The following is a 4,539-nucleotide window of genomic DNA, read 5'->3' as shown; positions in this document are numbered from 1 at the left end:
GACCGGATAGTGATATTCTGCTCCTTATTCGTGGGTTTACCTGCCCATAATTTTACGATTGTGCCAACGTACAGTTTTGGGATGATTGGGCAGGTGCGATTGTATTTAAAAGAGCTACACCAACATGAGCTTGTTACCTATATTACAAATCAATAACTCTAGTAACACTAGAATGAGAAAACTATTCTCAGAAGTTCTCCCATTCATAAGCCAATATTTTTGCCAAAAGGAACTTGAGGTATTACATTAAAATAATACCGTGAACCAAAAACTTGTAAAAGAATTTGATGCTTAATGCATACACTACGAACCATCTGAAGGATTTGCCACACCATGATCTCTATAAATCTCAAACTCATCAGGACTCCACCGGCATACAAGGTTGAGGTGGAATGTAGCCATTGAACACCCATTAAATGTAGTATGTGAGATGCTTCGGGTGATATTGGCTCTTCTTCTCAGCAAACTACATGATCTGCCACTAATTCTATCACACCTTTATTTAATCGAACTGGCATCCCCTGCTTCCGCAGAAATGGTTCCATCTCATGCGTGAATTGTTCCAAAGGACCTTCATTCAACTCAACCGTTTTCTCAACGGCTGCTCTGTTGCAAGTGATCCATTCTTTGCAAAATCACGCTCTTCAAAAGTTTCAAAAATTCTCATAACCTCTTCTTTTGGTAGATTGGTAAAGAATAGACCACATTCACCATGTAACATCTCACTAGCTTTATGAATACCGTCCTTGACTTCATCAGCAGCTGTGCGACCCCAATGCAATCTGTAATACTTTGTTTGATCCTGGAAAGAACCTGCTGCTACCCTTTAATCGGTCTCTGAGATCTTTGAACTTTACAAATTTCACCATTGGCCACCATGCAACCAAATTTGAAATATGGGCAAACTTCAGATAACATTTGCGTGGCAAATAAAGTATCAGTGCTTGGTGGCTCTTTACAATTCAAAGCTTTGTATATTCTGTTTCCTGAAGATTCTATTCGTGCAGCAAGACCCTCCACCATGTAAGCTGCAAGTCTTTCCATTGGGTCTCCTTGAATTTAGACTGTCTCTCTCAATTTTGTGATTATATGTGATGCCATTTCTTCTTTACCTTCAGATTTTGCAGTCTCTAGAGAAAATGTATACTCGGGCCAACGGCAAACAATGATTGCATATTCATTTAAAGTCTCTTTAATGCGTTCATACATCTTCTCGACAAATGGTGTTGTTGAATGTTGTGTTGTGACACCTATCCAACGGACCTTATCAAGCTTACAGGAATCAAGCAATGAAAGTCGTTTGCCCTGAATCCACAGGATTATGTATAAGTGAAACAACTCCTTTGCATCAACCCCTCCCTTTACCGGACAGATATTCCAGTTAGCTAGATCTCTCTGAAAGTCCATTGTTGCAATAACAAGATCTGCCACAGGCGGAGAAGGGCCTGATGGTGGGCATGCAACAAGAAATGCCCGTAGTCGATTGCAAAGATCCACACTGTATATGGAAGCACAAATATTTGGAAGATCTAGAGAGCTTGGGAGTATATGTTGATTGTGGATCTCAATATCAATGCGTAGTTCATTACAAATATTCATGCACAATGCCTTCATTTTCAAATACGTTGTTGAAACAGTTAATGCATCCATCAAAACACCTTCATTGCTATTTGTCACAAACTCATCTGTCTCTGCCATGTGTCTTTTTGATCTCTTCCTAGCAGCAGTCTGGAAATAGCTGCACAATGTTAACTGTGCCTTGGGAGATAGTATATCAATAAGTTTAATACTCCATATTGACCTTGAACGCTGAATCTATTAACTGTTCAGAAGTATTAGGAGATGTCCCTTCAGATTCAGAACTGATGACAAGCATACACACAGGAGCTTGAGAGCATGCCTCGTGTAAAATGCATCCACCCCAGAGCTATTTTGCATGACAGTTGCTATGGATTCGAACAAATCCCCAATTTTGTAGCGCAGCCTAAAACATGTTGCGCTGCGAAACTACAAAAAGGCTTTATGCGCATCAAACTAATGTGACCGGTTTTGAAATTTTGGCATTAGAATTTTCAGTGATAACACCTTGTCAGCTCAGTCAAGTAGAGTAAGGTGAGGGGGGAAACCTTAACAAGAATTTCAGAGGTATATAATAAACTACTTCTCTAAAGGAAAAACCTCTTCTGCTCTCAATAAGTCGGGTTCCCTCTTCCGCCTCTGAAATGAATAAGTGTTATGCACAGTTATGAAGAAAATGAAAAAATGAAAAGTGAAAAATGAAAATGAATAAGGCAAAAGAAGAGAAAGTCTTCCTGTGCAAAGAGGCGATGCAAGTAACTCCACCGAGGTACTAACCAGGATCGTTGGTAGGGGATCCATGCTTGTGTTCTTGCGTGACTCCGTCGGGGTACTGTCCAGGCCTGTTGGCAGTGGAGCAACACCAGAGATGAAACTAAGACTCTGACGACTATACTGCTTGTGCATCATATACTCCTCAACCCCAATCGAAACAACTGTGTTGTCTTGGAATGTGTGTCGACCGACCAAGAGCTTGGCAGATGCTACATCTTACAATCAAGCAGTGTGGAAACCCAGACGAACTAAGAACTGAACAATACTTCTGAAGGTGTAAGACTTGCTTTTCATGAACAAGGTCCATTCAGAGTGCTAGATTTCTACCAGTGTGTGGCCAAGTGTTGTAGCGGCTACAAACACCCTCTAAAATTTTTCCTTAGCTTCATTTTGGAGTCTCCCTACTAACCTTTCACAGCAGCATGTCTTGTCTTGTCTAGAATGATAGCCTATCCATCAATGCTTGTTGCATCCCCCTCACAGGATGTTTCACCAGACTTAGTCGAACTGCAGGTTGAGTAGCTCCCTTAAGGAATTGCACAATTGTGGAGGGCAACCAGCCTTCCCTCCAGAAATTGCGCAATTTTGCCTGGCAGCCTGTTGGGCTCAAGAATTGCCCAAATCTTCTTGTCACTGTTCACTGATAAAATTGTGTAATTCCTCCCAGTAGGGCTACTCAACCTAGAAATTACGCAATTCCGGGCAGAAGTCAGCTACTCTACCTAGAACTTGTGCAATCCCTCTAGGTAGGCAGCCCAGCTCTCTCCCATAAATGCGCATTTTTTCCTCCCAGTTGAGAAGATTGTTGCGTGTGCAATTGAGTTGACCAGTTCCCTTCAGGACCGAGAAAAACTGATTTTCATACATGGGCTGCTCCTCCCAAGGCAACATGCAAAGGCAACCCTTGTTTCAGGCATCTATTTTTAGCAATTGGAGGTTACATGCAAGGATCATTTCAGAAACCTCCCACCAAGTGTCACTTTCCCTAGATTTGTGGCATGCGCGTCGCAACCTCGATTTTATCGAAACTCATCAACCAGACACTGCAGAGTTCATTCCTCACATCGACCTTGTAACTCTAGCATCCCACATTGCATCTAGGGTTCATCAGCACATCCAACTCAGTTGTTTTGGGGTAAGCCTGCTTTTCATGTCTCACGCTATGTTTCTGGTTCTTTTTGTGTTTCGCTTTGTATGAATATTGTCTACTTGATTTCAGTGAGTGCTTGCTGTCATTTTGATACATACTAGCTTGTACTAACACCATTTAGTTTTTGTTAACATATCATTGCTGTCACATGCATGACATTGTTTTGCATGGATAGTCACTGTTGCGATTACTCTTTTCACACACATGCATGCTTTCTCGTTTTCCAAATCTTGCACTTGTTGTTTTCATGAATTATCATTCACTCTTGTTTGCACTCATCTCATCATTCTTTCACACTTCTTGTGTTTTCAGTCACCCATCGGTCGGATTGGGCTGCCTTGGCCCGAGTCGTGCCTTGCCCGGTTAGCACTGCGCATTTTTGGAATCGAAGGCTCTACCTTCCCTCCAGAAATTGCATAAGCCTAGCCAACCATTGACCTCCAGGCTTGCATTGCGCAATTCTTGGAGGAAGTGTCATGTTGGCCCCAGAAATTACGCAATGCAGTTTGTTGGTTGCATGTCACTGCTGACTGAAATTGCGCATTCCGCAGTTGCAATCCTCAACAGGCCAGGTTGGACTGTGCATTGTGTATTTCTAGTAGTCAGTTAGCCACCTAACAGCCCGGACTATGCCTTGCGTAGTTTTGGCAGTCAATCTCTCGAACTCCCAGCGGAAATTGCACGACCTTCATGATCAATCACACATGTATGTTGGAAGTTAGTTCTCAAGTTCGTTTTGGTTTTCGACTGACACATTGCTTTCCATGAGTGTTTCCATGTCTCCAGATATCACATGTGTTCATCTGCCTCTCAGCAGCACATGTACAATGGTTTCCAAGAGAGCAGAGTCGAAAACATCGTTCAAAGCACACTTGGGGATGCAATCGATCAAGTGTCTATGAACTTACCTACCCACGAAGACATCAAGTTGTTCGTAGACAAGGACATCAAGATATGACGGAAGCAGCATCACAGCAAGCAACAACATGAATAGCATTTGAATGCAGCATACCGGATGTATCGAACACGAGGGGAAG

General features: G+C 42.4%; 1 pseudogene; it reads right to left on the bottom strand.

Annotated features, from left to right (window-relative positions):
* Nucleotides 1-303: 303 nt before the first annotated feature.
* On the bottom strand, nt 304-1,698 carry LOC149210286 (uncharacterized; annotated as a pseudogene).
* Nucleotides 1,699-4,539: the final 2,841 nt, after the last annotated feature.

Source organism: Pinus tabuliformis, chromosome 1_2, assembly GCF_031772625.1.
Source record: "Pinus tabuliformis cultivar Carrire ecotype Pingquan chromosome 1_2, CPIR1, whole genome shotgun sequence".
Taxonomy (NCBI): domain Eukaryota; kingdom Viridiplantae; phylum Streptophyta; class Pinopsida; order Pinales; family Pinaceae; genus Pinus; species Pinus tabuliformis.
Note: the sequence above shows the minus strand (reverse complement) of the source record. Positions and strands in the feature narration are given on the sequence as shown.